Below are 27122 nucleotides of genomic sequence, written 5' to 3'. Positions count from 1 at the left end.
TTTATGAGATATTGGCACTTCAGGTAGGATCATGTATAATGCTGGCCCTAGCCCAGCAAACATGAGGACTCATTTGTCAAAATGTATGGATGAAAAAGAAACAAATGTGATGCCACTAAGGCTGGGAGTTGGGTTACTGTGTAGCTTGACAATCCTTGGAGTACAAAGCATGGTGAAAATATACCTAATGTGTACTTTTTAATCTTTGTCACCACTTCAAAGAGACTCCATTGAAATTAAAGTTATGTTAGAAGGTGTACTAATGCCGAGCACCATCACACTAGGTCCACACAATGCACAAGGTCATGGTGCCAACTGCAATGCCTTTTCACATCTGCCACTGAGTCAACAGTGTCAGCAATGGTGGAGAGAAGGGGAGGGAGTTTTGAGGGCGGATAATGCAGTCAAAACCCTGGCCTGAAATGGACCTCTTTTGTGTTGGCTGTGGAGTGACATGTGGGGGTGTGCGACATGGTGCACAAGTTAGCACCACTGCCTCACAACTCCAGGGGCCCAGGTTCACTCCCGGCCTCGGGTGACTGTGTGGAGTCTGCGTGGGTTTCCTCCGGGTGCCCCGGTTTCCTCCCACAGTCCAAAGATATGCAGGTTAGGTGGGTTGGCAATGCTAAATTGCCCCTCTGTTAGGTGGGGTTACTGGGGTACGGAGATAGGGTGGAAGCATGGGTTTAAATAGGGTGCTCTTTCCAAGGGCCAGTGCAGACTCGATGGGCCGAATGGCCTCCTTCTGCACTGTACATTTCATGGTTCTATGATTTGGCTATCAGGTCACAGGATGGCCAGTGCCAGGTAAGGCCATCAGCATGAAAACGTGAGCATCCTATCTTAGATGACCCTGCGTCTCTGACCCTCAAAGAGGCTTGGCATTTGATCTCTACAAATGATTTGACATGTCTTGGGATCAGGTTGAGATTATGGTCTGGACCCCTGATGAAATTCACTCTAACTTTTAAGAAAATAATTTCAAAGTGAATCCCCCCCCCCCCACCACCCGCCCCAGAACATGGTAAATTCCTTTTTGAGGGAGGTGCATCTGGCAATAGCCCTCCTAGAATCACCAATCTCTGACAGACATTCCAGCCTCTATTCAACGGTGCATTCCTAGCAGAGTAGCACCTGACGTTTCAATGCAGAACAGGCGATGGACCCACCTCCAGAACCCCCTGAGATATAGTGCCGGCAGTGTATATACATGCCAGGTAAGCGCATCTCAGTGACCTGGACAATGGTTCACATCCCCACCTTTATAAGCTCTCAATTTTCAGCCCCCGAGGTTTGCATTGTGGATGAGCAATCAAAATGCTGCAATAGCCTCAAAGCCTCTGACTAGAGAGAGAAAATAAACAAGTGGGTCTCCTGCAGCAGATTGCCCCCCCCCCCCCCCCCCACTGATCTGTTAAAAAGCTTGTGCGTGTGGACATCAGGCCAGTACATGGTCAGGTCTGTCTCACTGCCCTCCCCGGTCAAGGAAAATACAGATTTGCAACTTCAGGTGATGCATGAACGATCCCAACTCGGTCAAACTCCAGAAAGGTCTGCAAAGATGGGAAGCAGCACAAAGCAGTCCAACATATGCGCATGCACTTTGCAAAAGAAAATTGCCCAGGCTACTACTCCGTAGCAAGTTGTGACAACCATTAACATTCAACAGCACCGCTATTGAAATGTTTGAACAGTGCATTCTTCAGGCAGAATGCTGGAGCCCTGTTGGAGAGGTGTTGGATTTACAGATTTTGAATATTCTGAACAGCTCGTCTGTTACCTCAGGAAACCAGATGCACCCCTGCTGACCAATCTCATCATCATAGCCCCCTGATCACATTCCGCTCCAGTCTATTAAGACAACTAGAGAAAGGATCTATTTATGTTAATTGCAGGGCCTACACTGGTCAATTAATTAGTTTAGAAAGAGAAAATCCCTAACTTAGGTTTTTGCAACCCTCGGGGTGCTGTAAAACAACCCAGGGAAAGTGATAATTTTACAGACTTTTAATGATGATTCTGTTAAAATGCCAGCCAGCAATAGGGACTGTCCCTGAGGAGAACACAATAAAAATCCGGCCATTTGGAAGGCAAGTAGTGATGTGTGGTTTACCTTTCCTGCAGTCTGCCTCTCCAACCTCTGTTTAGCCACCGTTGTGAGACCCAGTGGTTGCAGCAGACACATTCCCGGTGTCTCGTGCATAAGGGCAGCATTGTAGCACAGTGGTTAGCACAGTTGCTTCACAACTCCAGGGTCCCAGGGTCGATTCCCGGCTTGGGTCACTGTCTGTGCGGAGTCCGCGCGTTCTCCCCGTGTCTGCGTGGGTTTCCTCCGGGTGCTCCGGTTTCCTCCCACGGTCCAAAGCTGTGCACGTTAGGTGGATTGGCCGTACTAAATTGCCCCTTAGTGTCCAAAAAGGTTGGGTGGGGTAACTTGGTTACGTGGATAGGGTGGAGGGCTTAAGTGGGGTGCTCTTTCCAAAGGGCCGGTGCAGACTTGATGGGCCGAATGGCCTCCTTCGGCACTGTAAATTCTATGATTCTATCAGCTTTCAATATGGTCCAAAAAGTCACTTCTTGATTCCCATCCTGCGATCGTTCAACTTGACGGCCGTTCGCTGACACGTTTCTGATTGCGTCCCTGAGGCAGGGAGACGGGGAAATATGAGCCAGTTTCATGTTCTTGATCACTATCCAGTAACCATAATTTTAAGGCAAGCGACGCAAGTGCCTTTCACAGTTGCAAGGCCAAATCACAAGTGCTCAGGATTTGGAATGCACTGCCTGTCAGGACACTCCAAGGCTGTGCAGCCACTCAGATGCCCCACTGTCTGTCACCAGGTGGTGAAGAAGGCATTCTAGGTTTTATTGGTCAGAATATTGAATACAGGAATTGGGAAGTCTTGTTGAAGTTGTACAAGGCATTAGTCAGACCACACATGGAATATGGTGTTCAGTTCTGGTCACCCTGTTATAGGAAGGATATTGTTAAACTAGAAAGAGTGCAGAAGAGATTTACGAGGATGCTACCTGGACTTAATGGTCTGAGTTATAAGGAGAGGCTGGATAGGCTGGGACGTAGGGGTGATCTTATAGAGGTTTATAAAATAATGAGGGCCATAGATAAGGTAGATAGTCAACATCTTTTCCCAAAGGTAGAGAAGTCTAGAACTAGAGGAAATAGGTTTAAGGTAAGAGGGGAGAGATACAAAAGAGACCAGAGGGGAACTTTCTTCACACAGAAGGTGTTGAGCATCTGGAATGGACTGAGGCGGGTACAATTTTGCCCTTTTAAAAAGCAGTTAGACAGTTACATGGGCAGGGTGGGTATAGAGGGATATGGGCCAAATGCGGGCAAGTGGGAGTAGCTTAGTGATAGAAACTGGGCGGCATGGACAAGCTGGGCCGAAGGGCCTGTTTCCACGCTGTAAACATCTATGACTCTATGACCACACCCTGCTCAGGTCGCCAAGGGCACATCTGCCTCTGAGCAGGAGACCCCCTCTCAGTACTGGGCCCTCCAGGCCTCGAGCCCCCAGAGAACCTTCGTCAAGGTCATCACAGACATCAGGACGTAGCAGTCAGCAGGCTGCCTCCAGTTCTGCTCTGGACGGAGCAGATAGGATTTAGCGATAGGATTAGAAATGCTAGGAGATTTTAATGTCACTTTTGGGTCAAGGGTGTGCTATCACTGTAAAATAATTGCGAATGCATTTGTTGAATCTGTGAATGTTTTGGTCAACTGAAGGCGTGGTGAAATTGTGCATTGGAATCCACTTACGTCAATTCCATTCAGTGATAGTGTTCCACTGTGAGATTAATATTCCCGTGATGCCAACCTCAGTTGACCTAGTCTCCGCACCGTTGTGTGATGTGTTTGAATTTTTGTTTGAAGTGTGCGATGTAAACATTTCTAATCCTGCTTCCTGAAGGAGTGAGGGCAGTTCATCAGCATTGATATTCTGCTGCAAATGTGTCTCCTCAGTCATACTGGTAGAACACGAGACAGGCACAGGAGGAGGAGATCTCTTGGCAAGTCCTCACCTCAGTTGCAGAAGTGTTTGCAACGTTATCTGACATCACTCTTGTTCCTCAGTGGAATCTCAGTTCCCAGAGTGAACGCATTCACAGGGCACTGCGGGCGGAGGCAGAGATCATGGCCGGAAGTATGAATGGAGGACTCATTCTCACTACAAGTGGTTGGACCTCCCCTGAGATTGAAGTTAATGGTGTTGAGGGCGAGCAGAGATGTGGCCACATGTCTTCTCTTAACTCTACTCTTCCTGGAACCTGTCAGCAATTAAAGTATAACGGTTGCGTCTCCCGCGTCTTCCTTCCTCCATCGCATAATTTCACTCATCCTGGCTCTCAGAAACCTCCTGAGCTTCCTGGGCTGCTAGATCTTCATCTTCCAATGAGGCTCTATCTCCTTTAGTTCGCCCTCTGACAAGGGATTTCTCTTTGCACTGCCAGAGTCTGAAGGACACAACACATTGCATTGTCCTATTGCGGCGTTTTTTTCCATGTACTAAATGATCTGTTTGAGCTGCACGCAGAAAAATACTTTTCACTGTATCTCAGTACACGTGACAATAAAACAATGCAATCCAATCCAATCCAAATTGCGATGACGTGTGAAACCTTGTTGGGTTGTATTGTCGTGAACCATTTGAGCTTCCATACATCTGGAGCACATCTTCAGAAACCCTATGGTCTGCTCTGAAGGGGAGTGTGTGGAGCTATGCGCAGTGTTGTACCCCACCTTGGAACAACTCTGAGGGCGCTGCACCCGTGTAATCAGCCAGCATTTCAGTGAGTACCCCTTATCCCCAAGCAGCCATCTCTGCAGATGTGCTGGTCTGGATGTAGGTGTCATGGCAACTCGCAGGGTACCGTGCACATCTGTGCAGTATGTGCATCTGATAATCACGAATGGTAGCCCTTGCGGTTTATAAACACACTGGGCTTCTGCCATGGGGCCCATGGAACTCATTTTGAGGCAGTAGTCTATTTCACCCTGCACTCTTGGGAAGCCTGCGATGGTGCCGGCTATCTCCGTCCACAGCAATCCTGACACAATGATGGGCCTTCCTGTAAAGGGAAATCGGTGATCTCCTCGATGCATCCTTTTTGTGTTGCCGACTTTGAGATGCCGTACAGATCCCCTGCTGATCCTTGGAAAGACCCAGAAGCAAAGAAATTGAGTGCTGTCCTCGCCTTCAAAGCCACTGGTAGGGGAAAGCCTCCAGCCCCATGTGGCGTCTGGTCTTTGCAAAGAATGAGGCGTATGTGATGCAGATGTGCTTCGCATTGCCTCTCACTTATTTGTAAATAGGAAACTCTTCTACAATAAATCCTAGGTTTGGCAAGCTGCCTCTGTTGCCTGCTGGAGCTGTGCTTGGTGTCGATCATCCCTCCTTCAACTCCTCCATTGCATTAGGACTCTGACAAAGGCAGCATTGCACCCTGCATCCATTTGTCCTTCTGCCTTTCATCTGAAATGAAACATTAAAGGCAAGAATGTTTCATGGCTCCAGAAAGTGAAGCTCCGAATATGAGGCTGACGGGCGATGTCCACAGCTTTTCCTGCCCTAATTGAACGGTGGCTGGTGCAGACTTGTCCGTGACACATTGAGTGACCAAGATGGCATCCCAGAAATGTACATCTGGAATCCAGTGTGGGATGACAATGTGTAAATGACACGAGTGATCCAAAGTAGTTCTGTGCTCTAATCTCTGATGAAGCATACTATTGACCAATCAGCTGCTCATGTTCAATGAGTGGATGCCCTTTGGCCTGTTATGAATTCCAATTCTGCTGAACATGTGACTGGCCTTCATTGATGGAAGACCATGTATGTTGCAGCTGGCCCTCCTTCACTAGTGCCTGCATTGATAATGTCTACATTTCTACAGGAGACAGCGACTGTGATGTGAAGCCACATAGATTACATAGATTACATAGAACATACAGTGCAGAAGGAGGCCATTCGGCCCATCGTGTCTGCACCGACCCACATTAATCCCTCACTTCCACCCAATAACCCCTCCCAACCCTTATGGACACTACGGGTAATTTAGCATGGCCAATCCACCTAACCTGCACGTCTTTGGACTGTGGGAGGAAACCGGAGCACCCGGAGGAAACCCACACGGACACGGGGAGAACGTACAAACTCCGCACAGACAGTGACCCAGCGGGGAATCGAACCTGGGACCCTGGCGCTGTGAAGCCACAGTGCTAATCACTTGTGCTACCGTGCTGCCCTAACAGTTCTGAGTAAACTTTTTACAAAATGAATGAAGACATTGACTTTCAGTAGCTATCTTCCGAAGAAGGTCTCCCTCCTTTCTAACTCAGCTCACTCCTGTTTACCCTTGCGGCAACACCAAGTTCGAGGGTGGCCCCAGAAGGGGACGCTTAGATTCCCAGTGCACTCCTCCCACACTGCCTTAGACCCATCCCGATCAGATTGTCTGCTACTTTCATTTTGAGCCAGCGCAAGGTACGGTGAGGTGGTAATTCTTCACTTTTATTTCCGAATGGAATTCAACACTCCCTCTCTCATTGTCTGTGTGCTTTATTTACACCTACAACCTCACGTTGTGAAGATAGGACTTCTTCCTGCTGTTCTCCAGCCTCTCCCAATAATTTTGGATCCCAAAATTGTGGGCAGCACGGTAGCACAGTGGTTAGCACTGTTGCTTCACAGCACCAGGGTGCCAGGTTCGATTTCTGGCTTGGGTCACTGTCTGTGCGGAGTCTACACGTTCTCCCCGTGTCTGCATGGGTTTCCACCGGGTGCTCCGGTTTCGTCCCACAGTCTAAAGATGTGCAGGTTAGGTGGATTGGCCATGCTAACTTGCCCATCGTGTCAAAAAAGGTTAGGTGGGGTTACTGGGTTGTAGGGATAGGGTGGAGGTGTGGGCTTGGGTGGGTTAGTCTTTCCAGTGCAGAGTCGATGGGCCAAATGTCCTGCTTCTGCACTGTAAATTCTATGGCCGGGATTCTCCGCTATCTGGCGGGGCGGGCCGTACCGGCGGCGAGGAGTGGTGTGAACCACCCCTGTGTTGGGCCGCCCAGAAGGTGCAGAATCCTCCGCACGTTCAGGGGCAAGGCCGGCGCCGGCGGGGATGGCACCGTGCCAACCGGCGCCGAAGGGCCTCTGCCGACCGGCAAGTGTTGGCGCATGCGCGGGAGTGCCAGCGTGTTCTGCCGTGATTCCAGAACGCGCAGGGGGGTCTCCACGCCGGCCATGGCAGACCGTTACAGTGGCCGGCGCGGAGGGAAAGAGTGCCCCCACGGCACAGGCCCGCCTGCAGGTTGGTGGGCCCTAATCGTGGGCCAGGTCAATGTGGGGGCCCCCCCACCGGGGCCAGATCTCCCCGCACCCCCCCGTGGACTCCACAGGCCGCCTGCAGAGCCAGGTCCCGCCGGTAAGGACCTTGTTTGATTTACGCCCGCGGGACTGGCCGAAAACGGGCGGCCACTCGGCCCATTGCGGAGTGGAGAATCGCTGGGGGGGGGGGGTGGGTCACTGCCAACAGCCCCCGACCGGCGTGACGTGATTCCCGCCCCCGCCAAAAAACTGCCGCCGGAGAATCCGGCAGCTGGCGTCGGGGATTCACGCCGCCCCCCCCGGCGATTCGCCGGCCCGGCGGGGGGGGGGGTCGGTCAGAGAATTCCGCCCTATGTCCATGTCAAAGTTGTTATGGTGGACCTTCCAACCATCCCCCCTGAGCCCATCACTTGTGAAATGCTCATGGACCTCTACCCACCCCATCAGGTGCACAGTCACCTAGAGAGGTGAACCTCCCATCTGGAGAACTTAACACACCTCCCCAGCCTCCCCTTTATAATGTGTTTCCAATCTACAGCCTGCAGATGCCTCCAGTGACCATCACCATTCCATCTGCAGCCAAACCCAGAGACAGTAGCTGAGAGACAGAGCTGCACACCAAGCAGTGTTTTTTTCCAGTGGAACACACACAGCCCATGCCAATGTGACACAACAGTAGATGTGGAGCAGAACTTATATTACAATAATTTAGCAAAAGGACCAGATGTATCCTGTCTTGGAATACTCAATCTAGTTCAGCACTCAACACTACTTTGGATAAATCAATTAAAATGTTCATTTTTATGCCCGGATTTATAACATCAGAAAAAAAGATAGCTGGTACACATGGTTCTGTCCAATACTAGACTGATCCTGGGCAGGGGTCATGAGCTCACATTAACCCCATATGTGCCGGACCTTTATCTTACACAAATAAGCGTTCCTTTGGCGACGACAACTTGCATTTGTTTAGCACTTTTACATAGTAAAACATCCCAAGGTGCATTATCAGAAAGAATGTGTCACCAAGTGACATCGGGGGCTAATGAGCCAGGTAACTAAAAACCTGGCCAAAAATCTGATTTCTAAGGAGAGACTTAAAGGGAGAGATGGAGAGGTTTAGGGAGGTGTGGTGATTGTCCCTTTATAGGCAACAAGGCAGAAAAGGATCACCTGGCTTTGGTAACCAATTGGGACTCAGAGTGGGTAATCACACCAGGGGGTGGAGCCCTCTTGGGCAAAGGAGACATTTTGGGAGCAAGCCACCGCCATGAGGCTGCTGTACAATTCTTAATCATAAATCCTTTTTGTGTCAGTCAACCAAGTCTGGGAAAGTGCATTTTTACAGGAGGGATTCCCAGAGCTCAGGACACAGGCAGCTGAATGCGGGAGCAACTAATCTCAGGGCTGGCCGAGAGGCCGGAGCTGGAGCAGTGCAGATACGTCAGAGGGAAATAGGGGTTCGGGGAGATGGGGGGTGGAGGGGGGGGGGGGGGCAATGGAGGGATTTAAATACAAGGATGGGAATTTTAAAATCAAGACTAATAAGTGTTAGAGAGAGGAAGGGGTGATGAGTGGGTGGGTGGGTGGGTGAAAATTAGGATCAGTGGATCAAATTGTCATGATATGCAGACATGCAGATAATGATATACAGACAGGCATAGACAGACAGCTAATGAACACAGAGAACAGGACATGACCAATGAACAGGCAGGACACTCGGGGGTGGTATCTCACTATAAAAGCCACGAGGCACTCACACTCGGGCTCTTTCCACAGGCGACACTTGGAGAGTAGTAAGACAGGGGCAGATCAGAAGCATGGCTTAGAGAAGACTGGTAAGTTAGACTGAGTTACTATAGCAAGATTAGCAGCAGAGTCGAACTCATAGAGAACTGTGCTAATGGTTCAATAAATCACATTGAACTTACTTCAAAATCTGGAGTATCTTTTGGTCAAAGCTTCGTCGAGTTGCAGCCTGTGCTATCCCAGAGTACATAACACATCACAAATGTTTGGGCAAAGTGGGACAACTGAAAAACTACTTATAACTTTAAAATAATCCACTTTATCATAGATTATCATAGAATTTACAGTGCAGAAGGAGGCCATTCGGCCCATCGAGTCTGCACCGGCTCTTGGAAAGAGCACCCTACCCAAGGTCAACACCTCCACCCTATCCCCATAACCCAGTAACCCCACCCAACACTAAGGGCAATTTTGGACACTAAGGGCAATTTATCATGACCAATCCACCTAACCTGCACATCTTTGGACTGTGGGAGGAAACCGGAGCACCCGGAGGAAACCCACGCACACACGGGGAGGATGTGCAGACTCCGCACAGACAGTGACCCAAGCCAGAATCGAACATGGGACCCTGGAGCTGTGAAGCAATTGTGCTATCCACAATGCTACCGTGCTGCCCAATAATTACTTTAGATAAACAGTGCACAACAACAGGGCTCCCTTTCAGTGGAGTGCAAAAAGGTTCCATGAAAATATTTTAGCATGAATGCATGAGCCCGATATAAAAGTAGAACATTTACTGGTTCCAGAGAATGTGTGGCATCACAATAAAATTTAACACCAGGTAATGGAACAGCAGTGTGAAATCAAACCACAGGAAATAATCTCTGACCCAGGGTGTTCCGTGACATCACAAAGTCACATTCCCCTTTTTGGGGCAAAATGGAGGGAAGTATTTGACACGCGCGCACACCGCAGGAAGAGGCTACTCAATAATTCACTGCCTTGTAACTCTTCCCCTCCCCTCACACACCGCAGAAACGTTTTTAACGTATAAATGCAGCCTGCGAGAAATTTTTAAAAATTGCTCTGGAACTCTGCTCCTTCTGCAAGACGAGGGGGCACCTTGACCAATTTAACCTGTGACTAACGCAAGACATTTGCTTTGCGGCACCGTAGCACAGTAGTTAGCACTGTTGCCTCACAGCGTCAGGGACCTGGGTTCGATTTCCGGCTTGGGTCACTGTCTGTGTGGAGCCTGCCCGTTCTCCCTGAGTCTGCGTCGGTTTCCTCCGGGTGCTCCGGTTTCCTCCCACAAGTCCCGACAGACGTGCTTGTTAGGTGAATTGGACATTCTGAATTCTCCCTCTGTGTACCCGAACAGGTGTCATAGTGTGGCGACTAGGGGAGTTTCACAGTAACTTCAGTGTTGATGTAAGCCTACTTGTGACACTAATAAAGATTATCATTATTATCGCCTACCTATAGTGAGATCCCTGGAGCAGATCTACCTCCGTATCCTAGGCTAGAAAAGATATGGAGGGAAGAAACAGTGCTAACCACTGTGCTACCGTGCCACCTGGGTGAGGGTGGGGTTGGAGTGGAAAATACTTTGAGTCGGTGCTGTGGGAGGAAAGGTTCGCGACTGGCACAAATCAGGAACCATTGTCCACGACTTTCCCTCTGAACACACAGGAGAGCCATTTCCAGCAACTCCTAAAAGACATTTTCCTCCAGGGTGGAGGAAAGTGACAAGCCACAGATTTGCAGAGGGGGAACATGCTCTAGTTTTATTTACCCCGTGTTTCAATGAATGACACACTTTAGTTTCTTGTTCACTTGTTCTATGCTCTCCTCCTCCACCTCCTCACTATGTGGTTAATATCAGGAACTTGGCGTTTGAGGAATTGAAAGCATGTTTTCCATCCTTTGCTTTCCTCAAATGAATCTGTAAACTGTACTCCAGCTAGTGGGTGCTTCAGGACATATTTTTCAGTGCTGCTTTTCAGTGACTTTTACAACTTTTTACATGACGTATATCGTTCACTCCAACATCTGTTTCAAATAAAACTGCAGGATATTAATATTTGATGTAACTAACACATATCCCAGTAGTGCTTTCCATCAATAGCTTCTATGTTATTTTACATCTGAAGAACCTTTGTGTCTAATGATTCCACAAGCTGGCCTGTAGGATGCTTATTGTTGGGAGTAATCTCACTTTGAACATTTTGCTCCTCTTAAAAGGGGAGCTGCTTCATTAAGCTCCAGCGAAACTCTACCCCTGGGGTGCGCAAGCGCACAAATTCATTGAGTTGTTAGCGTCACAAAACTTTTGCAAAAATGCAAACTGCCACTGTGCTAGTTGAGAAGAGTTTAATGTGAAAATCTTATTGCCCCCTGTGCTTCCCCCGCCCCAGAATGGTGAGAGCCCCTTGCAGCCTTCTCCAGGAAGATGGTGACTTCAGCAAATGTCCTGACCAGAATAAGCTTGCCTCATTTATTGATTGCCTTCAGCCAGCCCGCACACGATAGCACAGTGGTTAGCACTGTTGCTTCACAGCTCCTAGGTCCCAGGTTTGATTCCCGGCTTGGGTCACTGTCTGTGTGGAGTCTCCCCGTGACTGTGTGGGTTTCCTCCGGGTGCTCCGGTTTCCTCCCACAAGTCCCGAAAGACGTGCTGTTCGGTGAATTGGACATTCTGAATTCTCCCTCTGTGTACCCGAACAGGCGGTGGAATGTGGCGACTAGGGGCTTTTCACAGTAACTTCATTGCAGTGCAAAGTGCAAAACCTACTTGTGACAATAAATATTATTATTATAATTAGGGCGGGACGGTAGCACAGTGGTTAGCACTGTTGCTTCACAGTGCCAGGATCCCCTTGGGTCACTATCTTTGCGGGGTCTGCACGTTCCCCCGTGACTGCGTGGGTTTCCTGCGGGTGCTCCGGTTTCCTCCCACAAGTAAATCATAGAATTTACCGTGCAGAAGGAGGCCATTCAGCCCATCGAGTCTGCACCGGCCCTTGGAAAGAACACCCTACCTAAACACACACCTCCACCCTATCTCCGTAACCCAGTAATCCCACCTAACCTTTTTTGGACAGTAAGGGGCAATTTATCATGGCCTATCCACCTAACCTGCACATCCTTCGACTGTGGGAGGAAACCGGAGCACCCGGAGGAAACCCACGCAGACACGGGGGGAACGTGCAGACTCTGCACAGACAGTGACCCAAGCCGGGAATTGAACCTGTGACCCTGGAGTTGTGAAGCAACTGTGCTAACCACTGTGCTACTGTGCTGCCCTTCCCGAAAGACGTGCATTTTAGGTGAATTGGACATTTCTGAATTCTCCCTCTGTGTACCCGAACAGGCGCCGGAGTGTGGTGACTAGGGGATTTTCACAGTAACGTCATTGCAGTGTTAATGGAAGCCTACTTGTGACATTAATAAAGATTATTGTTATTATTATTAATGAGGCTAAGAGCAGAATTTGTGCTTTAGTGGTGGGGAACAGTAGCCTGGACTATTTACAGGTCCCGATAATCAGCCAGACCACCACTGTGTTAGAGAGGACAACCCCCTCTACAGTGTGGCCTTTGGCTGTATCCCCACCCAGGCAGTCAGCGAGGGACTGCGTATGGGCGCCCGACTCAATCTGTCGAAAGCTGTTCCTCGTCACATTGGAGCACTGGAGATTGATTGGAAAATCCCCGTCAACCTCGTAAACTAACCTTTAACCAGCCTCTTAGTATAGTGGTCTGCCCGCTTCATGGTGGGCAAGCCACCTTCCCAGGCCCCAATCCCATGTCAAAACCAGCAGACCGATCTTGGTAACATCCAAGCACCCTCCGCCTCTGTACCGCTTCAGTGGGGCCCAAAGATTCACCCCTAACTCCCAGTAAGAATACGCTGTTCCTCTGAGGGCAACTTCACCTCGCTCCTGAGAGTGTCCCACTTACAGAAAGATTTTTGTGCACTGCTGTCTTTGATTTACACCAATCTCCACCTGCTCTTGATGGAAATTCAACACTTTCTTGGGGTTTGTCACATCGTGACACTTTTCCACGTTTCGACTATCCTGTACCAGGCCGTTTACTAGGGCACAGCTGTAACGCAACACATACGCACAAGCAATATTTACGTTGTCAAGAAAAACAGTTTCCAGTAGACACACATGATGCACATTTAATAAGAGAGTTTGTCCGGTGGGCACCTGTTTCACACCGCCTGATTCTTTACTTTTGGTACAGGGTTGTTCCCCACCTTTGGGATATTAGGGACCTCAGGTGAAGAGGCTTTGTCCCTAGAGGGCGTAGAGGTAGTCTTTTCCACTGAATACGGTGGTTTGCTCCAGGGATGGTGTGCGGACGTCAGGTAATAAGGTCGAGGCCCCTTCTTGATACCCCGTGGCAATGGGTGGTTCCAACACTTTGTGTGTGTGTGTGGGGTGGGGGGTGTTGCTAACATCTGGGCAGCATGCCCTCACCACAGGATCTCCTCCCTGGTCTGGGCCGTGTAGGATATGGGACCTGTCTGGTCCAGGACCATGGTGGATATCTGCTGGTCAGTCGTGTTGTAGATCTGGGCCAGTACTTGCTCGCCATGATGTAAAGAGTGCCTGTTAAGAGTTTGTTTTTCTTCTGGACATCTGGACTAATGGTTCTTCTCAACAATCTCATGAGTTTCTTCAGGTAGCAAGAGATCAAACATGGTTTGTAGCTTCCTTTTTAACAACATGTATGCTGGCAAGTTCTGGGTAGTGGCGTGAGGTGTGTTTCGGTATATGGCCAGGAAACTATTAGCGCGTCGCGTCGAACTAGTGACACCCCCCCCCCCCCCCCCCCCCCCCCCCCCCACTGTCCTGGTCTTAATCAGGGCAGAGGTAAGAAAGCAGTGAGGTCTCGACCTGGCATCCTCCAATCCGATGAAATGCCTCCCCTCCGCCCCTGCCCCCACCCCATCAAAAAGACACGGGTGGCTACTGAATTCCACCCATTGTGTTACTAAATATCCCTTTCAAAGAAATGGGAGCTGGAGAATGCAGCAGAGCTTAGGTTTCAAGAATCAATATTTTGGTGGCACTTGGAAACTCAGCTCCACATAGACGTTCGCCCATTTAAGCAATTGAGAAACTGACATGGCTGATGTTTCGGAATGATGAACCGAGGACGCAGTTCTTGTACGTTACAGATTCAGTGCTTTGAGGTTTTGCTTTGCTTAAGTTGAGAGGAGAAGATTAGCATCTTTTGCCCCTTGTTATCCAACCGTTTCTATGAATCAACAAGTGAGACAGTTATTTCTCTCATTGAAGAACTTCAAGGTCATCTCTTGATCTGTGCGAAAACATAATGCAACGCTTGGGGGAACCTTACACCAGCTGACGAATAAGACACTTTATCCTCAAGTAATTTCATCAACAAGGCAATGTATTTTTAAATTCATTCATGAGATGTGGGTGTCGCTGGCTAGGCCAACATTAATTGCCCATTCCTATTTGCCCTTGAGAAGGTGGTCGTGAGCTGCCTCTGGAACCCCTACAGTCCATGTGGAGGGAGTGACTGTTTGTGGATGGGGTACCAATCAGCAGGCTGCTTAATCCGAGATGGTGTCGAGCTACTTGAGTGTTGTTGGAGCTCCATTCAACCAGGCAGAAAGGCATCACGTTACACGCCTGATTTGTAGGTTGTGGTCAGGCTTTGTGGAGTCAGGAGGTGAGTGCTCATTGCAGGATTCCCAGCCTCTGACCTGTTCTTGCGGTCACCTGTGGCTAGTCCAGTTCAGTTTCTGGTCAATGGTAACCCCCAGGATGCTGATGTGGGGGATTCAGCAATGGTAATGCGATTGAATGTCAAGGGGCGATGGCTAGATCCTCTGTTGTTGGAGATGGTCATTTCCTGGCACTTGTGTGCCGCAAATGTTATTTGCCACTTATTAGCCCAGGATATTGTCCATGTCTTGTTGCAGTTGGACTGCTTTAGTATCTGAGGAATCATGAATGGTGCTGAACATTGTGCTGTCATCTGCAAACAACCCCACTTCTTCTTGAGCTCCAATGACGACTCTATAATAAGAACTAGGAAGCAAGTCCTAACTTCTTCGACACCAAGTTTATGTGTTCAGTAATCACTTCTCCAACTCAGAACAGTACCACATATATCCCCTTTATATATCGGTGCAGTCTATTCAACAACAAGTGCAATCTATTAAACAATTAAATTACCAATTCTAACTTAAGTACTGGGAACATTAACTCTTTCCTTACACTTCCGAGTTTATGATTGAGGGAGGGTCATTGATGAAGCAGCTGGACACTCCTAGGCCACTCCCTTGAGGAACCCCGGCAGTGATGTTGTGAAACTGAGATGATTGGCCTCCAACAACCAGAACAATCTTGCTGATATCTTCTAACAGTCCACAACATCGCACAGGACCTTTGGTCAAGGAAGATCATTTCAACGCTTCCTGGCAATTTGCAAAAGGAGCAAAACATTTTGAGAAAAAGTATTTTCACTCAGCAAGTGGCTATTTTCTGAAATGTACTGCCTGAGAGCATGGTGGAGGCAGATTCAAATACAGGTCATTCAACAGGGAACTAGATTGCTATTTGAAAAGGAACAACATGCGGAGAATGGCATTCAGGAAATGTCTCCTTTGGAGAGCCGGTGCAGGTGGGTCGAATGACCTCCTTCTGCGCTGTAACAGTTGTGTAATTCTGTGAACTCAGCCATCCACCATGACCCTTCAGTGCCGCCACTGCTGAATCCTGTTGCTTTTTATTAAATGACTTCAGGGTTTACAAATCCACCCATCTTTCTGGAAGTCTGTTCCATGTTTGATCACTTTCGTTAGGAAGAATAACATTCTCATGTTTTACTGGCTTGCATCTTTGTCCGACTTCCACAATCCCGTTTACCTTCTCTAGTCTGTTAACTTTACACCCCTTGTTTTCAGGATGAAAGCCCAAGCTTTCTCTTGTAACTAAGACACAGATCAGCCTTTTCTCTGTAGTAGTTCCCATGTTTCTTAGCTGTTACGACTGTACTCAGTAAGAAAGATCTGCCTCTCAAAATGTCCCGAAACTGTTTAACAGCTGCTGAAGTAGTTTCTTTTCAAAAATAAATTTAAAGTATACATTTTTTTCCCCTTCAATTAATGGGCAATTTAGCACGGCCAATCCACCTACCCTGCACATCTTTGGGTTGTGGGGGTGAGATCCACACAGATACGGGAAGAATGTGCAAACTCCACACGGACAGTGACCCGGAGCAGGGATCGAACCTGGGTCCTCGGCGCTGTGAGGCAGCAGTGCTAATGGCGCAGTGAGGCAGCAGTGCTAATGGCGCTGTGATGTAGCAGCGGTAGTGCTGAATTAGTATAGGAAAGATATGTAGGAAACACGTCTTCCAATTTGCATACATCAAGGTCCCGTAAACAGCAGTGTGTTCATTACCAGTCAAACTGTTTTTATTTGCTGTTTTGAGGGAGACAACCCCTGTTCTCCTCTGACTAGTGACTATAAGGAAGCTTTTGCATCCACCTGGACAGGTGGCACCTCTGGCTGTACAGCCTTCCCTCAGACTTTACACTCAAGTCTCTGCAGTGGGACTTGAACCCATGAACCTCTGCCTCAGAGACACAAGCGCTGCACATTGCTCAATGTGATCAGAGCATTGTATAACCTAATCATGACTCCGTCATGGTTTGTACTTAACTCTTTTGTCTGTTGTTCAACGTTCCATTTGACTTTGTTCGATGCATTGCACATCAAGACTTTTTCGGCTTCATTTTTTGTTTCTTCCACACTGTTCATGCACCACTACCAGCTAAACCATTTGCATTTTACATTAGACGTAACAGCAAAGTGTCTCGGTTATTTTGGAATGGCAATGATCCCCACTTCCTGTGGACACATATCATAGCTCCACCCTGAAACATTGGAGGTCTGCATATCTCAAACAGCATCCTATCTCCCCCAGCCTCAGAAGGCTACCCACAAGTGAGTTGGCAGATCCCTGTTCAAGTCATTGCCACCGCCCTAAACACTTGCAATACTTGAGGAATCTAGCATGAACATCATCTACACCTTCCACCGTATTGCCATTAGCAAGGCTGCCTGATTTTATTGAGTACATTTTGATGTGCTAGGCAGGTCGGTTTGGTGTGGACTACACTTGATGCAGTGATGCGAGAATCAGACCTCTAACACTGTAGAAGATCCAACACGGTTTTATTGAATGATAGAACTAACATACATCGTTAACTGTGGGTCGACACTATACTGAACTGACTGGAGACCTTGTAGTAGCCTGACCAGACTTACTAGCTACCGCATGGTGTTTGCACTGTGCTAGCTCGTGGACTCTGACTGTCTCAGTGGCTGGGTCCCGAGAGCGCGGGAAAGCTAGTGCCCTCTGGCTTTATAGTGGTGGTATCCTGCCTGGTGATTGGCTGCACTGTGCTGTATGCTTACTGGTCATCCTGTGACTTCATTATATACATGCGTGGGTATTATGACACATTTGACTGTTCCTTCTCAGAGTTACAAAAGTTTATAGATTTGTTTTCTTATTGGTGGCTACATAACCAGCTAAGTGAGAAATAAAAACACAGCAGTACAAAACGTCACGTGTGTAATTGTGAAGAGGTTTTTTTTTTCGTTAATGGGCCATATTGCCCCTCCCTAATTATCCTTGAGGGGACAGTTAAGAGTCAATTACATTGCTGTGGGTCTGGAGTCACATGTAGGCCAGACCTTCGGCCAACAGATTTCCTTCTCTAAAGAACATTAGTGAACCAGATAGGTTTTAACGACAATCAGCACTGGTTTCATGGTCATCATTAGACTTTTAATTTCAGATTTTTATTGAATTCAAATTTCGCCACCTGCAGTGGCGGGATTTGCACCCGGGTCCCCAGAGCATTACTCTGGGTCTCTGGATTACTAGTCCAGTGATAATACCACTACACCACCGCCTCCCTCGGATTAACAGTGTTGCTGAGAATGTTTCCCCTGGTTGGAGAATCTCGAGTACCAGATCATCGTCTCAGAATAAAGGGCAGGCCATTTAGTGCTCAAAGAGACAGTTGTACGTGATCGAACGGCCTCGCCGCGCCCGACTCAGTGATGCGATGAGGCCGTTAAATCAGATTTACGTCGGCCATTGGGCTCATTTAAATATGGCTGCGCCTGATTCCCCGAGGCCCGGGAATGAATGCCCAGGCCTGAGAGACCATGGCGCCGTTTCGAGCCGGTCCACACCAACTTGAACCAGGTATATTGGCACCTTTGTGCAGGGTGGTGGGGGGGGTCTCCCAGGCCATCGGAGGCCCGCGGGCGGTCAGGCTCTTGGCAGGGTGGTACACTGGCACTCCCGCTACCACCCAGGCACCATGGCACTGCCAGCCTGAGATGTCCAGGGTGCCTGGGTGGTAGTGCCAGACTGGGTGGCACTGCCAGGGTGCCAGGCCGGCAGTGCCAAGGTGCCCGAGGCTGCCCTTCCCTTAGGATTTGGTGTGAGACGGGGCTCGAGGGCCCTAAGAGGTAAGTTGGGATGTTGGGAGAGTCTGGAGACCACGGTGGGGAATCTGAGGGGGGTTGAGAGATCAAGGCGGCATGTAAAAATGGTGCCCTGATCTCTTCGTGCACTGGTGAGCTCAACTCAGTACATTGCAGGAAGTGGGGTTAGGGTTAGGGTTAGCCTTGGCGGGGCGTTCCTTGCTGAGGCCAAAAAGAAAGTTCTGCTTGATAGCGGGGTCCTTCTCGGCACTGCAGGCTATTCAAGACCCTGTTTTGGGGGTTTTAAATCATGCCTGTAGAGGCTCAGACATGTTGGCAGATGTTGATCAATGCTTGAGTATTAAGGAAATTAAGGGATCGGGAGAGAGTGGTGAATCTGAAGTAGATCAGCCATGATCTGATTGGTGGAAAAGACTCGAAGGCCAAATGGCCTCATCCAGCTCTTATTTCTTATGTTCAGTGATTGACATTACAGCCTATCAAATAATTTTTTTCTGTGGGACGTATATTTCATGTAATCAGTTCTTTGCACTAGTGAGACAGACTTAATATGCCAGCCACAGGCTGACGATATGATAGAAAATAATTTTAATTTTTGCAAGACTACAATACCCAGAAGTGGATTACAACAATAACTCATATTTATAAACCACCTTTAAAGTATTAAAATGTCTCGTGGCTGTTTTCTGACAAAGCTCTACAAAGCAGTTGCAGCTAGGGCTCCGACAAGCTGATTGGAGTGATGCCATATATTCACTTTTAATTATATTAGAAAGAGATTAGGGCATTTTGTTCTTGTGGAGTTGCTTTTCAGGAACCTCTACCGTGTCACCAAATCTGGGATTTCCCCAAATATAAAGGGTCATTTAAACTGGAGCTTCAAAGGCGAATGTCTTCATCCCAATATAGTTAACAGCTATTTGAACTGCAACAATGACATTTCAGACTGTGTTTTTAAATAGAAATACTTGACGGTTGTGAAATATGGGGTTTTGGCGTAATCATAGGAAACTTGCAAAAGGGGAAAATAAATCTGACCCTTAAGTGAACAATATATTCATCTACTAAAAAGGCACTTTATGGTAGGTGATTTGTAGACTAGCCTGTTCCACTAACAGAAGGACTGGTAGTAAAATATCCCCAAACTGGCACCGAAGCCCTGGAGAACAGATACCTGGGGGCTGGATTCTGAAGTGGTGCAGGCGTCTGAAGGGGCTTTGTGTTCCGTTGTGTTTTAGTGGAAAAAGCCAGTGGATTGGAATTGACATGATCAAGTTGCCTGAAAGTGCTTGCTTTGTTTTTTAATTGTGAAAAAGAATGTTGCCTAACTTATGAACTTTGGATAGTTAGGAGGCAGCACGGGAGCTCGCCAATGCTTGTCTTTGCTCGAGAGGTGAGGCTGAGAGTGATATTGCGTGTTGATAACTATCCACCTGCAACAATTGTGAGCTATTCCATGAATCTTAAGTACCTCAAAGCAACTTAGGACGGGTTTGCCACAGGCCATGATCCCACTGTTTACTGCAATGGCAGTGAACAAAAATGCACATTTATGGAGTGACTTCCATGGAGTAAAGATCACCCAAGGTGCTTCAGAGGAGAGCTATCAAAGAACATTGTGTAACATTGAATCACAAAGGAAACATTAGCACAGGTGACCAGAAGCTTGGCGGGGTTTTAAAGAGGTGAAAGAGCGAGAGGGTCAGAGAGGTTTAGGGAGCTGGAGTTTGGCCACCAGTGGGGGAGAGATGAAAATGGCAGATGTGTAAGACACCAGAATTGAAGGAGTGCAGAGATCTCGGACGATAGTAGGTTGGAGGAGCTTCGGACAGAATACATGGCTTCCAACTGATAAAATCCAATGACACTTTGTTTTAACACTGTCCAGTACTGAGTCATACATGTACGTGCATGTAAACTGTGTCATACATGTACCTTCCAGGCAACTTCCTTCTGTCAAGTTTTTAAAATATAAATTTAGAGTACCCAATTCATTTTTTCCAATTAAGGGGCGATTTAGCGTGGCCAATCCACCTGCCCTGCACATCTTTGGGTTGTGGGGGTGAAACCCACGCAAACACGGGGAGAATGTGCAAACTCCACACGGACAGTGACCCAGAGCCGGGATCAAACCTGGGACTTCGGCGCCGTGAGGCAGCAGGGCTAACCCACTGCGCCACCGTGCTGCCTGTTCTATCAAGTTCATAAAAAGAAAGTTACAATTAACATTCATCTTTCCAACAGGAGAAATAGATCCTTAGGGTTTGTGCCCTTCAATTTGTCCACTTTATCTGGACTCTGCAATCAGTAAGTGTTAAATGCGCTAAGATGTTACATCAAGTTACACCAGGGGGTGGATGAACATGTGAGTGCGGGGTGAGCGAGGGGGTACGATGGGGGTGGGGGGTGTTAAGTCATGGGAAAATGCGAGGGGGTATGGTGGGGGGGGGGGTGGGGGGGAGGTATTAAGTCATGGGAAAATGCAAGTCTGTCAATAAGCCAGCTCCAACCTGTTGACTTCCACATTTAACTCCAGCCTACCCTGACCTTACATCATCACACACGATCAACCGATCCTACTGTTCCTTTATCCCTTGTGTATCTATCCAGCTTCCTTTTAAATGCATCAATACTATTTGTCTCAACTGCTCCTCATTAACAGGTTCCACATTCCCATCGCTCTCTGGGCTTCCGATTCGATTTATTAATAACTGGTTAATTAATATATTCATGGCGTCGCGTTTGGTTTCCCCCACAAGTGAAAACACTTTTTCCACAACTCTCCTCCTATCAAACCCTTTTATTAGCTTAAAGACCTCTGTCAGGTCACCACTCAACCTTCTCTTTTCTGGAAAAAAAGGAGCCTCACCCTGTTCAGTCTTTCCTGAAAGATGTCCATAGAATCCCTACGGTGCAGGAAGAGGCCATTTGGTCCATCGAGTCTGCATCAACCCGCTGAAAGAGCACCCTACCCAGGCCCACTCTCCCACCCCATCCCCGTGGCCCCACCTAACCCCCACATTTTTGGACACGGAGGTCTTGGAATGTGGGGGGAAACCGGAGCACCCAGAGGAAACCCACACGAACATGGACAGAATGTGCAAATTCCACACAGGCTATCACCCAAGGCTGGAATTGAACCCGGGTCCCTGACATTGAGAGGCAGCAGTGCTAACCACCGTGCCACATCATGATTGCAATATTATCCCTGTTCAGCATATTTTTGCAACTTTCTAAATGCCTTTATTCCTGCTGATTGAGATCATAACACAGTGTGATCTAACTGAGCTTCTACTCAGGTTTAACGCGACTGCCCCATGCTTTTCAAATCTGCCCATCCAGAAATGAATCCTGGTGTTTGGTTGGCTGTACTACTGGATCCCTTTTTTTTTCTTCTTATTTTATAAAATAAATTAAGAGTACCCAATTATGTATTTTACCAATTAAGGGACAATTTAGCATGGCCAATCCACCTAGTCTGCACATCTTTGGGTTGTGGGGGTGAGACCCACAGAGACACGGGGAGAATGTGCAAACTCCATACGGATAGGGGCCGGGATTGAACCCGGGTCCTCGGCGCCGTGAGGCAGCAGTGCTAACCACTGTGCCACCGTGCCGCCCATGGATCCCTTTTGTTACCCACCCTATTTAAGCTCATGTTGGAATTTGTACCATTCAAACAAGAAAACAAGGCTAAGTGACAGGAATCTAAAACGTGATTAAGCGAGTGGGTGAGTAGCAACAAAAAGCAAAACGTTGTTAACTTGAACCCTAAGCTGGGGGCAAGACTTTTTGTTCCTCACATCCACGTGTCTGTCTCCAAACTCTGCCGGAATTTCTCCTTGTACAAGGTCAGCTAGTCAACTTAAACGCAGCTGCTAGATCTGTTGATTATAATGGCACTGTTAACTTTGGACAGTGTGGATGGTCACGTAGTATTACACTTCTTCAAATATTATCCAGTGTTGAAGAGTGAAAAATACTATTCCAGGCACTGTCGAACTTTAAGTCCAAAACTGGAAGTCATTTTTGCTGGCGGGAGGACTTTAAACTAAATCGGCAGCGGGAGGGGTCATGAAACATGGAAAAAATAGGAGCAGGAGGAGGCCATTCGGCCCTTCGAGCCTGCTCCACCATTCATTGTGAACATGGCTGATCATCCAACTCAATAGCCTAATCCCACTTTCCCCCATATCCTTTGATCGCCTTTGTATCTAACTGCTTCTTGAAACCATACTATGTTTTGAACTTGGCACGTCATAACATTCAAGACTCGGGGCCAAGGGCTGGCGGATGGGATTATGTGGGCTGGTCAGGGCCTTTCATGTGTTGGTGCAGACTCGTTGGGCCAACGGGCCTCTTCTGCATTGTAGTGTTCTGCGATTGTGTGATTTATATAAGGTAGTCATTAACAAATTCAATTCAAGAGAAACCTATTCACCCAGAGAGTGGTTAGAACATGGAATCCATTGCCACAGGGAGTGGCTGAGGTTAGCAGCATTGCGGCATTTAAAAGGAAGCTGGATCAACACATGAGGGAGATGGGAAAGGTTATGGTAAATTTGCGAGATGACGCCGTTTGTGGGGAGTTCCATATGAAGCAGGAACACTAGCATGGACCAGTTGGGCTGAATGGCCTCTTTCAATGCTCTAACTTCCACATAATTTAATCCTTTTTTGAGAGACTGGAATCTTTTCGTCAGAACACATAAGTCTTTTCCAAGAACCTGCCGATCTTACTGAGCCTATCCAGTCTGAAAAGGTTACAATCGATGATCGCTGTCCAAAAATGTGAAATAAATTGTTGAGCATAACAGCCCTTTCCAAGAGAGCTTGGGCACAAATATTCAGAGTCAGTGCTAATAAAATTAAAGAAGTTACACCCACTTTTGGAGGACTACTCATTTTTTTTTAGTTTTCTCCTTTGTACTTGGAGGAATCTCTTTGTGGGGGGTGGGGGGGGGGCGCGGGGGGGGGGGGGGGGGGGGTTAGGGAGCACACGAGGGCAGGAGACTTGGCCTGTGGCATCACTTAGATAGGCGGAATGTAAAATTTTGATTTGCCAATGGTGGATGAAGTTAACATCAGTGCCGTGTTTGTGGCGTGTCGAGTTGCACGCCGGCTCGTGGCCGGTTCCTATTTGTGAAACGCTTGCATGCCGTGAATCCTCATCTGTCTTCAACAAAGCCCTGCCCTCAACATAAAGTCAGTGGCACACAAGATTCTCGTGGGTCCCTGGGCCACGATCGTTTCAAGGGGGCATGCTGTGTTGGCATTGTGTCTGTTATACTTGAGGTCAGTAGTTTTTCCTGCTCAACCCTATGTCGCAAGGAAAGTGGGGTAAGAGAATGGCAGCTTCCGCAGAGGCTCAAGGCTAGCAAGGGTGAGTCGGTGGTGAGGGGGCTGCTGGAGTGGCGGCTGGGGGCATGCAGGAATGAAGTGGGAAGAGCCTGGTATCCAGAGTGTGGTGGCGGGGGGCAGAGTTGGAGCTGGCATTGGTGGTTATGTGTGAAAGGGGATGGAGAGAGAGAGTGGTAATGTCACGGGACTAATAAACCAGAGGCTAATGTTAATGATCTGGAGGCAGGGGTTCAAGTCCCACCATGGAAGTGGAATTTCAATTCAATTATTAAATCTGGCATTAGCCTCAGAAATGGTGACCATGACACTGTCATCAATTGTCCTTGTGGGAAGGTATTGTAGTCAATGAGGAGTCCCGAAAAGGTGAGTCAAAAGTAGCAACAATCCCAACCGGGACCATCGTGAGATGCCGGCTCCTTACTGCAGTGTTCTTCAAACTTTTTTCTGTGGACCCATTTTTACCAACCGCCCAACCTTCACGACCCACGCCGGCCGACCTGCGCGACCCACCATTTTCTCTTACCTTGTTTGCTGCTGACATAAATTGAGGAAATGGTTTTGGGTCCCTTTGGCCCTCGTACACGCTCCTCTAATGGAACCTGTTGGATGAAGGTGAAGCCTTCCGGTGTTGGAAAGTATGGAGTCTCCATCTGTCCAAAGTTCTGCATTTTTTTCCTGTCAAATTTCATCAAATAAAACCACCCCGAACTTGTAAAAAGAAATAAAAATAAAATGAATAAAATAAATGAAAAAAATAAAAATTAAATGAATAAAATAAATGAATAAAATGAATAAACCCCCCCGAACTTGTAAAACAAAAATCTGCGATTGTTTAAAAAGAAAGCGGCGGCACTGTGCTTGCGTGCCCGATTATTGGCGCGAATGCGCATAGCATTGCGCGCCAATGATCTGGCACGCATGCGCAGTGCGGCCGCATTTGTTTTTTACATGTTCGCGGCCAGTTTGAAGGCCGCTTGCAGCCGGCGTTATTAACAGCTGGCTGCTGTGGTTGTTGCGCGCAGATTTGCGCGATCGGGAGCGCCGCGACTGACGGCTCCGTGACCCTCCCGACACCCGCCCGGCGCCCCCAAGTTTGACAATGCCTGCCTAACTGGGCCAGTTTTATCTCGAGGAATTAACAAGCCTGCTGTCGGGCCTCCGCCCCCTCAACAGGGGAGCTCATACTCCACGAACCTTACGGGGTGATCAATTGGGTTGTCCCTGGGGGGGGTTATAACAGAATGAAATAAGCCATCTATATACAGTCTGCCCTGCATGTGACTCCAGACCCCAGCAATGTGGTTGACTTTTAACTGCCCTCTGAAATGTCCGAGAAAGCCACTCACTTAGTTCAAGGGCAATTAGGGATGGAGAACAAATGCTGGCCCTGTCAGGAACACTGCAATCCCACGAAAGAAGAAGGCATCTAATTAACGACAAAAACAGAAAATGTTGAACAATCTCAGCAGGTCTGACAGCATCTGTGGAGAGAGAATGTAGCTAACGTTTCAAGTCTGGGTAACTCTTTGTCAAAGTTTTCTTTTAATTCTCTTCACTTTCACGTTTAATGCTAGCTTTGCTGTCATATCCACATTCATGATTTGAATTTGAGAAGTGACCTTGTTTTGGAAATTCTAGGGATATCTTAATTTAAGCTGCCCAATACAAACTTCCAGTCTGTGCACCGGAGAGTTAGCTTGACACTGTCGCAAAGCTGGAAATGTCAATAGGATGTTAACGCCCAAATCTTCCCCTTCTTCTAGAGCTACAGTCGAGCTCTCTTTGACTTCATCTTCCACCCACCAGGTTCCACATTCAGTAGATCACCCTCCACCATTTCTGCCATTTCCAACATGATATCGCAATCAAACACAACTTCTTCTTTCCTCCCCTTTCAGCATTCCAAAGGGGCCATTCGCTCCACAACATCCTGGTCCACTCTTCAATCACCCCCAACACACCCTCCCCTTCCCAGGGCCTTTCTGTGCAAGCACAGGAGATGTAACACCAGCCCCTTTTTACCTCTTACTTTCCCATCATACAGGGCCCCAAACACACCTTCCAGCTGAAACAGTGATTTACTTGCAGTACTTTCAAGTTAGTCTACCACAATCACTGCTGCGGATGTGACCTGCTGGGCAATGGGGAGACCAAATGCAGGTTGGGTGATCACTTTATGGAATACAGTCCTCAGGTTGATATACGGTAAATGAAAAAGCCCTGGGGAAAATTGATGTACAGAGAGATCTGGGTGTTCAGGTCCATTGAACCCTGAAGGTGGCTGCGTAGGTCGATAGAGTGGTCAAGAAGGCATACGGCATGCTTTCCTTCATCGGAAGGGGTACTGAGTACAAGAGTTGGCAGGTCATGTTACAGTTGTATAAGACTTTGGTTCGGCCACATTTGGAATACTGCGTACAGTTCTTGTCGCCACATTACCAAAAGGATGTGGATGCTTTAGAGAAGGTGCAGAGGAGGTTCACCAGGATGTTGCCTGGTATGGAGGGCGCTAGCTATGAAGAGAGGTTGAGTGGATTAGGATTATTTTCATTAGAAAGACGGAGGTTGAGGGGGGACTTCATTGAGGTCTGCAAAATCATGAGAGGTATAGACAGGGTGGATAGCAAGAAGCTTTTTCCGAGAGTGGGGAACTCAATTACTAGGGGTCACGAGTTCAAGGTGAGAGGGGAAAAGTTTAAGGGGGATATGTGTGGAAAGTTCTTTACGCAGAGGGTGGTGGGTGCCTGGAACGCATTGCCAGCGGAGGTGGTAGAGGCGGGCACGATAGCGTCATTTAAGATGTATCCAGACAGATACATGAATGGGCAGGGAGCAGAGGGATACACAGATCCTTAGAAAATAGGCGACAGTTTTAGATAGAGGATCTGGATCGGTGCAGGCTGGGAGGGCCGAAGGGCCTGTTCCTGTGCTGTAATTTTTCTTTGTTCTTTGTTTGACCCTGAGCTTCCGTCTTAATTCTTCATGCCATTGTCACCCTGAGCTTTCTGTTCTTGACATCTTATCTGCTTTAATGAAGTTGAACGCAAGCTTGAGGAACAATACTCCATCGTTCAATTAAACACTGTACAGCCTTCCGGACTCAACACTGAGCTCAGCAATTTTAGATTATAACCACTGCTCCCATTGTT

The 27122-nt window shown here is 48.0% G+C and overlaps 1 protein-coding gene across 6 annotated transcripts in view; it reads left to right on the top strand.

The window, feature by feature from the left end:
* The window catches only part of bmpr1ba (bone morphogenetic protein receptor, type IBa), a 631073-nt gene that overhangs the window by 305394 nt on the left and 298557 nt on the right, over positions 1-27122 (top strand). The gene's annotated exons all lie outside the window — the stretch shown is intronic.

This window comes from Scyliorhinus torazame, chromosome 3, assembly GCF_047496885.1.
Source record: "Scyliorhinus torazame isolate Kashiwa2021f chromosome 3, sScyTor2.1, whole genome shotgun sequence".
Taxonomy (NCBI): Eukaryota; Metazoa; Chordata; class Chondrichthyes; order Carcharhiniformes; family Scyliorhinidae; genus Scyliorhinus; species Scyliorhinus torazame.
The sequence above is the reverse complement of the archived record's forward strand: the minus strand, read 5'-3'. Positions and strand labels throughout refer to the sequence as shown.